Source organism: Carettochelys insculpta, chromosome 8 (genome assembly GCF_033958435.1).
Source record: "Carettochelys insculpta isolate YL-2023 chromosome 8, ASM3395843v1, whole genome shotgun sequence".
In the NCBI taxonomy this organism is placed as follows: Eukaryota; Metazoa; Chordata; order Testudines; family Carettochelyidae; genus Carettochelys; species Carettochelys insculpta.
Window position 1 is genome coordinate 74,126,947 of NC_134144.1, and position 12,883 is coordinate 74,139,829.

Sequence of the window (12,883 nt, forward strand, 5' to 3'; positions counted from 1 at the left end):
TGCTGGCAGGGATTTGGGGAGGGGTCCAGGCTGTGCCCCGGGAGATCATCAGGAGATTTAGCCTCCGGAAGCAGCCAGGCCACCCCTTCCCCAGCATGACCGATCGGCACAGGGAGCCAGCCCCAACGGCGGAGCCGTCGGACGGGAGCGCAGCAGCGAGAACAGACCCTGCTGCTCCCGGCACCTGCCTTTGACAGCTGGGCCTGGCCCTGCCCACAGCCTGGCTGCCTCGCCTCTCCCCAGCCCAGCCCAGCACCTGTCCCCACAGCCCTGGTCTGCCCAGGACAGCCCAGCCCCCCAGTCACACAGGGAGCAGACACCCCCTGGCTCCCAGGGACCAACGCAGGCTTCAAGCCAGGGCTGGGCATGGCCAGACACTGAGAAACAGGGGCTGGGCCCTCGTCTGTCTGCCTGGCCCAGCCTGGGCCACCCAGTGAGGGCGCCTTGACCTGCTTCCCCAGGAGCCATGTGGGGCTGAGCCAGGGCTCGCCTCACACTCACTTCCCTGGGGGCCCAGGAAGCCCAGCCCCTGGCTGGCCGCACTGGGCTGGGCCACTCAGGAAGCCCCCACAGCTGCCTCCCCTGCCCAGGGTGCAGGATCCCGGCTGGATTCACCCTGGGACAGCTGCTCCCCTGTGGGGCCCAGCCTGGACCCCTCACCAACCTCCAGCCTCCTGCGCCTGCTCATACACACCTCTCCCCAGTGGCAAATGGCCAAGGGGTCTCTAGGCTGGCGGATGTAGGGAGCACACAAGGGGGCTCTCCCCACTGTCCGGGCTCACCCACCGGTATGCTGGGCGTGCTGTGCTGCAGTGAGCAGGGTGGGTCAGTAGGGGGCGCTCTCCCCGGGCAGGCAGGGCTGGCACTGGGGGCTGTGCTGCAGGGAGCAGGGTGGGTCAGTAGGGGGCGCTCTCCCCGGGCAGGCAGGGCTGGCTCTGGGGGGCTGTGCTGCAGGGAGCAGGGTGGGTCAGTAGGGGGCGCTCTCCCCGGGCAGGCAGGGCTGGCACTGGGGGCTGTGCTGCAGGGAGCAGGGTGGGTCAGTAGGGGGCGCTCTCCCCAGGCAGGCAGGGCTGGCACTGGGGGCTGTGCTGCAGGGAGCAGGGTGGGTCAGTAGGGGGCACTCTCCCCGGGCAGGCAGGGCTGGCACTGGGGGCTGTGCTGCAGTGAGCAGGGTGGGTCCGTAGGGGGCGCTCTCCCCAGGCAGGCAGGGAGGGCACTGGGGGGCTGTGCTGCAGGGAGCAGGGTGGGTCAGTAGGGGGCGCTCTCCCCGGGCAGGCAGGGCTGGCTCTGGGGGGCTGTGCTGCAGGGAGCAGGGTGGGTCAGTAGGGGGCGCTCTCCCCGGGCAGGCAGGGCTGGCACTGGGGGCTGTGCTGCAGGGAGCAGGGTGGGTCAGTAGGGGGCGCTCTCCCCAGGCAGGCAGGGCTGGCACTGGGGGCTGTGCTGCAGGGAGCAGGGTGGGTCAGTAGGGGGCGCTCTCCCCGGGCAGGCAGGGCTGGCACTGGGGGCTGTGCTGCAGTGAGCAGGGTGGGTCCGTAGGGGGCGCTCTCCCCAGGCAGGCAGGGAGGGCACTGGGGGGCTGTGCTGCAGGGAGCAGGGTGGGTCAGTAGGGGGCGCTCTCCCCAGGCAGGCAGGGCTGGCACTGGGGGTGCTGTGCTGCAGGGAGCAGGGTGGGTCAGTAGGGGGCGCTCTCCCCGGGCAGGCAGGGCTGACACTGGGGGGGGGGTGCTGCAGTGAGCAGGGTGGGTCCGTAGGGGGCGCTCTCCCCAGGCAGGCAGGGCTGACACTGTGGGGGCTGTGCTGCAGGGAGCAGGGTGGGTCAGTAGGGGGTGCTCTCCCCGGGCAGGCAGGGCTGACACTGGGGGGGGGGTGCTGCAGTGAGCAGGGTGGGTCCGTAGGGGGCGCTCTCCCCGGGCAGGCAGGGCTGGCACTGGGGGGCTGTGCTGCAGGGAGCAGGGTGGGTCCGTAGGGGGCGCTCTCCCCAGGCAGGCAGGGAGGGCACTGGGGGGCTGTGCTGCAGGGAGCAGGGTGGGTCAGTAGGGGGCGCTCTCCCCGGGCAGGCAGGGCTGACACTGGGGGGGGGGTGCTGCAATGAGCAGGGTGGGTCCGTAGGGGGCGTTCTCCCCGGGCAGGCAGGGCTGGCACTGGGGGGCTGTGCTGCAGGGAGCAGGGTGGGTCAGTAGGGGGCGCTCTCCCCAGGCAGACAGGGAGGGCACTGGGGGGGCTGTGCTGCAGGGAGCAGGGTGGGTCAGTAGGGGGTGCTCTCCCTGGGCAGGCAGGGCTGGCACTGGGGGCTGTGGTGCAGGGAGCAGGGTGGGTCCATAGGGGGCGCTCTCCCCAGGCAGGCAGGGCTGGCACTGGGGGCTGTGTTGCAGGGTGGGTCCATAGGGGGCGCTCTCCCCAGGCAGGCAGGGCTGGCACTGGGGGCTGTGTTGCAGGGTGGGTCAGTAGGGGGGCGTGGTATCCCCACTGCCAGTGATGAGGTCCGTGCCATGCTGGGGGCACCGTTCTGCTGTGGGTGCTGCTGTTCAGCTGGGAGGCAGAGCTGGGCCCCAGCCCTTTGCTCATGGCAAGACAGGGGCACTTCCTCCAGGAGTCAGCCGGCGTCCAGGCCAAAACACAATGTGGGTGACCCATTTTGCCGCCCTGCAGCCCCTACTGGCTCCGAGCTGCCTCCGCTCTGCCTGACTGAGGCTGCTGCATGTGGGCTACGTTCCACCCCAGAGGTGGCTGGCTACATTGCGGTGATGGGCAACTGGTCCATGTGGGTGTATTTAGCTTGGGACAGGCAGCAAGAGGTTCCCCTGGCTCCCCTTGTCCTTCCCCAGGGCAGCTCTGCCCACCCTTCTTCTGCCACTGGCTGGGGCCTCCTGCTCCCTGAGGCCGAGGCCCTGTCTCTCTGTGGCCCTGGAGGTCACGTGACTGATCTCCCCATTGTTCCCTGGGTGCAGCCCCAGAACCAGGGCCCCAGCTCCTGCAGCCTCTGGCTCCTCCCACATGGACAGACCCGCTGTGGATCCTGCTCCTCCGAGGAGCCGGGGAGGGGCACAGTCACAGACTGGCCAAGGGAGGCTGGTGGGAAGAGGCCCTGGTGCCCCTCCTGTCTGGTGTGTGCCAACTTTCCTGCAGCTCCCTGGCTGGCCCTGCATCCGGCTGCTCTCAGCAGGGCCCAGGCTGGCATCCCACCAGCTGGAGGTGTGACACTGGCAGTGCACTGAGGGGTAGTGCCAGTCCCTGGAGCAGAGCGACCTCCCAGGCGGGGAGGACCCATTCATCACATGCCGCAGAGCTGTGGGGTGGAGCCCTGGGCTGCGGAGCTGAGCCGGCAGCCATCTGCAGGGAGCGCCTCTGCCCAGCCCTCCCCCTGCCCTGTCCGTCCGCAGCATCACCCAGGTACCAGAGCCTGGGGGTGCCTGTGAGCAGCCAACATTGCCTGCACTCCAGGCCCTGCCCAGTGCAACCTGGCTGTCTGCCCACATCCTGCTCCCCTCCATGGCAACACACACAGCAGCGGCTCTGGGTGTGATGGTCTACACAATCACACAAATGCGCATCACACGTGCATGCTCAGTCCCATGCACACACAATCACATGCGCACACTCAGTGCCATGGTGCACAAGCTCACAATTCCATGCACACACACTTACATGATCCCCCACACACATGCTCACAATCTCATGTACACACAATCACATGCACACACACTCACGTGCACAATCGCTCACTCACATACACACACACACACACTCACACAATATCACATGGCCACACACCCCCAGTTTCTCATAGACGCAGTGCTGAGGGCGGCAGAAAGACTGTGACGGTGCTGTAGCCATGTGGAGCCCGGAGGTCAGCCAGACAGGTGGGGGGGCCCTTGCCTGGACCCCCAGCGCTGGGCCGAGAGCCAGGGGGGCCGCTCAGCTCTCTCCCCAGCCAGACTTTGACCAGGCGAAGCTCGTCCCTCCTGCACCCCCCCATGAGAAGACACTGGCACACTCACGCCCATGCAAATGTGCTGGGCCAGGGCCAGGCTCTCACCCCTCAACCATGCAAATTGCCTCACCCCCAGCAGGGCCAGGGCCCCCCACACAAAGCACATGCAAATCTTGTCCCTCTCCCCCAGCAGCCCAGCCCTGGTGAGCACAATACGCACATGCCAGGGCTGAGGCTCCTTCCCTGCTCCCACCCCTGAGCCGGGCCCTGCCCTGGCCCCCAGCTGGGCACTCAGCGAGTGTTTGCTGTGCTCTGGCTCCTGCCCCGGCTCTGGCTGGCCACTGGCTCCTGGCCCCAGACTGTGGGGGAGGGAGGGAGGGAATGCGGCACACTGGAGGAAGGGCCCCTCACCCGGCCTCCTGCTGCCCAGCAGGGACTGTGCCTGGAGACCAGCCACAGCCCCCTGGCAGATACCAGACACCCCCTTCTCGGGCTGAGATCTCACCCTGGGCTCCTCAGTCACCGGGTCGGCCGACCCAGGGAGTCACTCACCGTCCCTGGGTGCCCCTCTCCCCAGTGGGCTTAGCTCTGTGCCAGCTGCCCCCCGCCACCGCCAGCCACCGCAACAGCCCAGCTGCACCCGGTCTCCAAGGCCACTTTGGATCTGGCAGCACAGAGGGGTTTTGAGCCAGTCCTGGGCTAAACCAGCCGGCGGGAAGGAAGGAGACGGGGGCGTCGTTCCCACCCTCGGAGCTGGGAGCCAGAGACGCACAAGAGGGGCACCAGCTCCCGTCTCAAAAGGCAGAGATGCTTCTCCCCCAGGCCAACTCTCCGGCTCCTTGGGGGTCAGCCCAGGCAGTGCAATGGGCTCCTCTTGCTGGAGCCACCCCCCCACCCCCGGCCCTGCCGTCGGGTCCTCCTCTCAGGGGTTTGTTCGCCCCTCCGCCTCTGCGCTCACAGCTGCAACCCCTCCTCTCCCGAACAGCCAATGCCCTTTGTCCGCTGCGTCGTCCCACGGCAGTGCTTGGGGTGCTGCTGGCCCTTCTCTGGGGGGCAGGACATAACCCCCTGTTGGGGCCAGCCCGGGGCACGGGAGTCGGGGAGTTCACAATGACGGGCTGGGGGTGACGTTAAGGCTCAGACTTGCAGCCTGTAAAGCAGGAAGCCCAGCGTGTGGGGCAGGAGCTGCCTTACAGCCAGCACGGGGGCTCCGAAAAGTACAGCCAAGGCCTCAGAGGTGTAGTTACCCCCGGGAGAGGGGCTCTGGGGGGCAAGTGACAAGGAGGGGCCAAGGGCAGGGCCAGCAATGTCACAGAGACGTTCCCACTCAGTGTGCTACTTCGGGGCTCCGTCACCCCAGTGTCTGACCCCCTTACAAGGGCTGAATACTGCCCCCCCAGTCCCTTGGGGCGGTACGCCGGCCCAGGCTGGTATCCCCACTGCACTGGGGGGGCGACGGGCCACTCACACTGGGGCCGGATTTTCAGAGGCCCTGGTGGGATACTTGACTGCGGCAGGCCGGCCGAGCCGGGCGAGGCCTCGCTGCACCTCGCTGGTTTGTCCCATGCGGAGCAATGAAAACACCTGGAACTCTTCAGCGGGGAGAGGAGACGACTGTGGGCGCGCGCGGAGGGGGATCTGAGGGAACCCGAGAAAACCCTGACTGGTGCGGAGACAGCCAATTGAGACGAGTTCTTTGTTCCTTCCCACCCCACACGCACTCAGGGGCACCAGCGAAATGAGCAGGCAGCAGGTGTAAAGCAAACAGTTTCTTCGCACGCATGCGGTTAACCTGGGGAACTCCTCGCCAGAGGATGCTGTGAAAGAGCTAGCTGGCTTCCCGGAGGCCAGGCCCAGCGATGGCTGCCAGCCAGCCTGGGCAGAGATGGAGCCCCCTGCCTCTGTGTGGCACAGCTGGGGATGGGAAGACGCAGACGGGTGGAAACCAGCTCTTGGAGAGGCAGCAAAGGAGGGGGCGGTGAGGGCTGACGGCAGGAAAAACAGCCCAGCGGCTTGCCGGGTGGACACAGAGCTGCTCGCTTGTTGGCCAAGGCAGGGCAGGTTCTGCCCCGGGCAGGGTGTGGGGAAGTGACTGCTGTGCGGCGTTAGCCAGAAACCATTTCGGTGTCCAAGCAAAGGGAGCCCAGTGGCACCTTCGTCTGGGCCCAGGCTTCGGAGAGCTCCAGCCCATGAAGCGCCTGCCCAGCTCCCCTCGTGGACCTGGCCATGCCCCAGGAGTCCCGAAAACTCGCCAATGCCTCTCACCCCCACTTGGTGGCCTCCAGGTTGGATTCTGAGCTGGAGCAAAGGAAGGACCCAGAGAAGGCCGTGCCTGAGCCAGTGGGTGTGAAGTGAGAACAGCAAGAAGTCCTGTGGCACCTTATAGACGAACCGATATTTTGGAGCATGAGCTTTTGTGGGCAAAGACCCACTTCATCAGATGCATGAGTTGTGGGGGGTGTTCAGAGGGGTATTTAAAGAGTGGGGTCCCAGTAAGAGGCAGGGCCGGAGCTGACAAGGTCCATTCAGCAAGGTGGAAATGGCTCAGTATCAACAGCACTTCTCAAAGGAGTTAAAAACAAGTCGGATCAGACAGGGGGATAGTAATAGAGGGGGAGCCGGGCTAGTCTATACACTATCAAAACAAAAAGCAGTCAAGTAGCCCTTTAAAGACTAGCGACATAATTTATTAGGTGATGGAGCTTTCATGGGACAGACTATGGGCTGAAGAAGTGGGTCTGTCCCAAGAAAGCTCATCACCTAATAAATTATTTTGCTAGTCTTTAAAGGGCTACTTGACTGCTTTTTGTTTAGACGGGGCTGTGAGCCTTTGTCAGAGTCTAATGGGGAGCTATTAGCGCCCAGAGCAGAGAAACCGTCTTTGTAAGATGACAGCCACTCCCAGTCTCTCTTTAATCCTTGGTTAATGGAGTCAAATTGGCAAATAAATTGCAGCTCAGAGATTTCTCTCTCCATTTGATCTTTGAAATTTTTTGTTTCAGAACTGTCACCCTTAAATCTGCCACTGAGTGTCTGGGGAGACGGGTGTGAAGTGGTTGGCCCTGCTACGTGAGGTACCAAGTGTGCAGTCACCGAGCACAAGTTAGTATCTCCAACAGCAAGAGCAGTTTTACGGGATTAAGGATTAGACGATTCAACCCTCCAACTTTCTTCCAAAGGGCAGAGCTGTTCCGAGCTCCTGGGCTGCCCTCAGAGACTCTGAGAAACCTCCCGGATGCTGTACTGTTCTCAGCTTTAAAATGTGTGTTTTCTTTGGTTTGAAATATTCCCTGTGAGAGCGGCAGCTCAGGCCCCGTAGGGTTGTGTTTCAGAACCGGTGGCCAGTAACTAGCCTGAAGTAGAAGTAAAAATCTGTTGCCAGCTTTTATGATTTTTCAAAACAAAAAAGCAGTCAAGTAGCACTTTAAAGACTAACAAAATAATTTATTAGGTGAGCTTTCGTGGGACAGACCCTGGATCTGTCCCACAAAAGCTCATCTAATAAATTATTTTGTTAGCCTTTAAAGTGCTACTTGACTGCTTTTTTTGTTTTGATACAACATAGACTAACATGGCTGCTTCTCTGTTCCTATTTTTATGATTTTTGTTTTCCTTACAGGCCCAGCTCCTGGAGTCAGGCGGATATGTGACCATTTCCACCTTCATTCATAAAGAAAAACGAAGTTTCAGCCCTTGTGCTGTGAGGAAAGCTTCAGACTGTAACCCTCCCAGCCCACAATAAAGGCTCTGAAAGCAGAAGGCAAATAAAATCAAAGCCTGATCTGTTATTTGTGCATAATCTTGTGAGTTCACAGCCAGGATTTCTCCCCATTTTCGGTGAGCCTGGTTCATGATTTTGCAATACTCAGGCTGGCAATGCTGTGTAAGTCACTGTCATGCCTGTTTGAGGTCAGTTTCTACTGGGTTATTCATAGAAAGTTAACACCCCTTCCACGCCAGAGGGTGCGTGGAGAACACAGGGGACATGGCCCCAGTCAGAGGTTTTCGAAATGAAACGATCCATTCCAAGCTTGGGGAACTGCAAAACAGTGATAGAAAGTCAGGCGGATTTTCCTACAAGTATTTCAATTGTTATGTTGAAGAGTCCGTAGCAAAGCCTGTCTCCTGCCACGTTAAATCTCACCGGTGTCCCTTCAGCCATGTGACACACCGGGAGAACACGCTAGTGTCAGAGCTGAGCAAATCCAAAATACATTTCACTCTCTCTTTTAATGACGGAATCAGGCAGTGTGCTCCGGTCCACTAACCTCTGAGTTACTACCTGCAAAGAACCTGAATCTTCAGGTGCCTGAGTAACCCCTGGAATCGTGGTTGAAGACAAGTTACCTCCCTGCAGCAAACTCCGAGCTGGTGCCTTGGAGCCGGGGGTGCATCAGGCTGCTGGCCGTTTGCGCCAGAGAGAGGGGAGGCAGAGCTACCTGCTCTCTGCCCAGCTCTGGGGTGGGCAGAGCGCTGTGCATTCTGCATGGGGGATAGGGCAGGGGGCGGATTTTTTGCACCCCAGTGATGTAGTTACATCAACGGGTCTGGAGCAAAGACCCAGCCGCAGGGGAGCTGGTTACAGCCAGGAAGAGAAACAGCCCCGCTGGCGGGAGGGGCTAAAATGAGCACAGCTGAGAGCCAGGCGCCCAGCACCCCTCAGCTGGGACTGGCTGACCAGACAGAGCCGCTCTGCTCTGGCACAGGGCATCAGCAGGGAGCCGGCTGCAGGTACTTACTGGGGAGGGGCTGTGCTGGGAGATACGACCCTCCAGGCCACCCCTTGCCGCTCCCCTGGGGCACTCGCCCTGCTGGCAGCCACCGAAAGGCCCCTGAACAACGGGGGCCACCGAGAGCTGCCAGGGTGAGAACTGGCGAGTGGTACCCACGCAGAGCTGGTCCCTGCAGCAGGGCAGGGGAGCTCCAGCCAGCTTTGAATGGCCAGAGGGGAGCTGGCGGGGGGGGGACGGATTCCCCTTTCCTTCCCCCAAGACTCCCCAAAGGTGCTGCCGGGAGTCCCCTGGGGCTCTTTGCAGAGACGTGGGCTGTGTGCGCCAGGCACGCCAGCCTTGCGCACCGTGTGGCCAGCGCCTCTCCCCGTGCTCGCTGTGTGTCTGCGGGTTCCCATCGCACGGGCTCCGTGCCGCCCCTGGTACGACTGGCGAGCCGCAGCCGGGAGACCTTGCACGGGCGCTGCGGGTCGCAGGAGCGCCGACAGGCTGGACCTGCCTAACGCGAGCCGAACGAACAAAACGTTCACGTCAGGTCTTGCACGTGGGGCTCGACGCCAGGCAAGTGCAGAGGTGGCTCTGGGCACTGCCCGCTGGCGCCCATCTCTGGCTCAAACAGCCAGGCCGGAGGAGACTCCTCGCCGGGCGCCTCTGGTGCAGAAGCAGGTGTCCCCACCGCTGCCCTGGAATGGGCTCATCCGGGGGAAGTCCAGAAGGCGCCTCTCCTGGAGAGCAAAGAGCAGGAAGAGGGAGAGTTACGCGACTGGCGGGAGGGAGAGAAGGGCAGCACACAGGGAAGGAGAGGGACGAGCAGGGGAGACTGGCAGAGGCAGGAGAGGATGGGACCAGCTAGGAGCCAAAGGGGGTCAGTCCCTCCAGCAGAGCTGAGCCCCCCTCGCCTGGGCAGAGTCCTGGGGCATCCGAGGGCAAGTCCTGGGCATTTCCGAGCCGCCCTCCCAGTCTGACGGTCGGGGTCCAGTCACCAGGAGCCCTAAGTCCAGGCTGGCTCCCAGCTGCAGCCAGGCCCTGAAGGCAGCCAGGCCGGCAGGACCTCACCTGGTTCCGGTGACACGTTGGCAGCTCCCAGGTGAGTTGCTCACTTTCTCCGCCTGGCTCCCGTGCGGAAAGTGAGGGCGCCGGCGGCTCGGTGGGGCTTTTATAGCCCTGATAAAAATAGCGCTGGCTTCCCTGTGCGCCAGGGCTGAGCACCGCCGGGGGAGAGGGCTGGGTCCTCAGCGAGCAGCTCCCTGCACACCTGTCACCGGCTCTGTGTTTGCTCAGCACAAATATTGACCCAGAGGAGGCAGGCTGGGCAGGGGGGTGATTCGCCCACCTCCATTAACGCCAGAGCCCGGGGCGGCTGTGTGCATGGGAGCCTGCCAGGAGCCTGGGTGCTGGGCGAGGGGGGGGGGGGTCGGGGGAGGAGACACTCATTAACCTGCTCTGGAACAACACCAGCTGTCACTTTTCCACCCACCTGCCTGGCTCACTTCGCAGCCAAGGGGTGGGGCAGGGGGTGGGGAGCCTGCCCGGAAGGCAGCCTGCCTGTCTCCAGAGGGAAAGGGGGCAGTGGGGCGGGCAGAGCCATTGGGGGTGAGGAAAACGCTCCCCCGGGCAGGCTCGGCAGGGCTGGGGGAACACAGCGGGCGGCTTTGACTGGAACTAAGCAAGCCGGGGAGACCCCCCCACCCTAAGCGCTGCCTGGCTCCGTATTCCCAGCCAGGGTCCCCTTCCCTGTAGCCGCTCCCAGGCACAGAGGTGCCCAGCGCCCCTTTCGCTAGTGAGCTGCCGCGTTAGAACCCATGCCTGGCACGGCGTTATCACCCCAGGCTCGCATCAGCCGCAGACGCTTCCCGGAGGGGCTCAGGGCTCGTCCAGGCCCTTGGAGAAGATGTGGACCAGCAGGAGCCCCGGACACCCACCCTTCGGCCAGGGGTCCCGCTGTACGCTCAGGCCTCCCCGGCCTGTCCTCGGTTTCACGGCGTTCTGGCTCTTGCGTGGCTCTGTTGCCTTGCATGGGCTGTGTCTCCTTGGTCCAAACTGTGCAATTCATAACGGCTAGTGTGGGGGTCCCCCTAGAGGCCCCGATGCAGATCCGGACCCCACGCACCAGGTGCTGCACGTGAAGTAGGGGGCCAGGTATGTGTCTCCAGGCATCTCCGAGGATGGCAACGGATTCCTCTGGAAACCCTCCAGCGCCAGGGGATCCCCGCCCCATGCCTACTCCAGCAGGCGCCGGGGGACACAGGAGTCATGCCCAGCAGCTGGTGGCATGACCCAGTGTGAACGCAGTGGGAGGAAGGATGCTCTGTCTCAGCTCTGGGACCGCCCTGTGCCCGGCAGCCCTCGGAGGGCCGCACGTCCCTCCCCAGCCAGGAGCCCGGTTGGTGTTCCCTTGCCTCCCGGAGGGGCTGCCAGGGAAGCAAGCCCCCAGCGTAGCGCACGGCAGCCCCTGTGCTAACCACAGCGTGGGGGGCTTGTGCAGCAGACGTCTGGTGCTCCTAGGAACTGCACTGACCCTGACCCAGTGCAGACAAGGGCCACCAAACAGCTGGCAGGGAAAGGGCCTCAGGCCCAGCTGGCCTGCACTAGACACGGAAGACGCTCCAGGCCCAGCTCTTAGGGCAACCCAGTGCCATGGGCCCGCTCCTTCAGCGCTGTGTGACTGGGCCTAGAAGGTGGGGCTGCCTGCCTCTGCCACTGGCCTGCCGTGTGACCTTGGGCAAGTCGCTTCAGCCTCTTTCCACTCCCGTTCGTCGGTTGCAGGGCCTGGGACTGGCTCTCACGGTGTCTGTGCAGCACACTAGGCCCCGAGCTGCGTGTGTGTAACCTGCACACCTCTGCTCGGTTAACCGGCCCATGGAGTGGTGCCTAGCCCAGTTCACGTACAGCACCTGGCGCGTGGGGCCCTGATCTGCATCGGGGCCTCCAGGCGCCAGCGCACTGGTAATGACGAATTGCACCGTCGGGACCGAGGGAACCGAGCCCCAGGGGAGCAGGTGGAGCCGTGTGCTGCTCATGCCAGGTAACCGACGGGGGCTGCTCCTCGGCTGAGCCTTCTGCCACACAGAGCCGGGTTGGCACAGGGCCGGGGCTGGCGGCTGGGTCTGGTGGAGCTGCAGGGCCTTGAGGTCCACGTGGTGCTCCCCAGCGAGCCCAGGTGCTGCTTTGTTCTGCGGCTGGCGTTCTCCCCCGGACAATGGAGGGATTCGCAGGGTGTTATCCTGTCTGTTCTCCCCGCCCTGCCCAGAAGGGGCCCTGGCAGCAGAGCAGCCGGCTCCATGGAGACTGATCTCTGCGCAGATAGCGTCCGGCAGCGCACAGGAGAGCATCTCATTACAGCTGCCTCTGGTGAGAGCCCCGGGCTCCAGGGCAGGGGACACATCCGGCCGCCCTCCCGCTGAGGGGCCCAAAACACCCACCGGCCAGCCCCAGAAACGCTCCCTCCAGCCCTGCCCCAGGCCATGGCAGGGCACGCGGCCCCACCCTGCCCCACAGCTGGAAACGGCCCTGCCCCACGGCTGGGCATTCAGTATTCGGGCCTAGCCCCATGGCAGGGCATGCACCACCACTCTGCCCCACGGCGGGGCACTCAGTATTTGGGCCTGGCCCCACGGCAGGGCACGTGGCACCACCCTGCCCCACGGCTGGGCACTCAGTATTCGGGCCTGGCCCCCTGGCAGGTGGAAGGTGTGATTTCACACCAAACAGCCCGGCTCCTGGCCCACGCTCTCTCCCAGCAGACCTGGGCAAGCGGGTTCCCAGCGCTGCAAGCAGGGCAGTCTGTCCCTCCCTCCATCCCTGGGGCCTCTGACGAGCTTCGGGGACACGGTGGCATCCCGAGCCGGGCACCTGGCACAGCTGCGGCGCCCTCCATCTCAGGACCTCACCGCTCTGCCTGAATTCAGCCGCGCGCCGGGGCGGAGCAGGGCTCAGTATCACTCCCGCACAAGGGGCCGGCCCGAGCTGGAGTCGCTCGCCCGGGGCATGTGCCAGCCAGGGCAAGAGCCGGGCACGGACTGGGCAGCAGAAGCACCTCCAGGGAGTGAGGGTGAGGTCCCCTCTGCACTGGCGGGCGCCATTCGCCCTGGCTGCCGCTCAGCCCCACGGGGTGGTGCCCAGCATAATGTTGAGCTCTCACCGGCCCTGCGCCGGCCCGGGCGGGTGCCACTGGCTGCCCCTGCCTGCCAAGGAGCTGGGGCAAAGGCGAAACAGCCAGCCA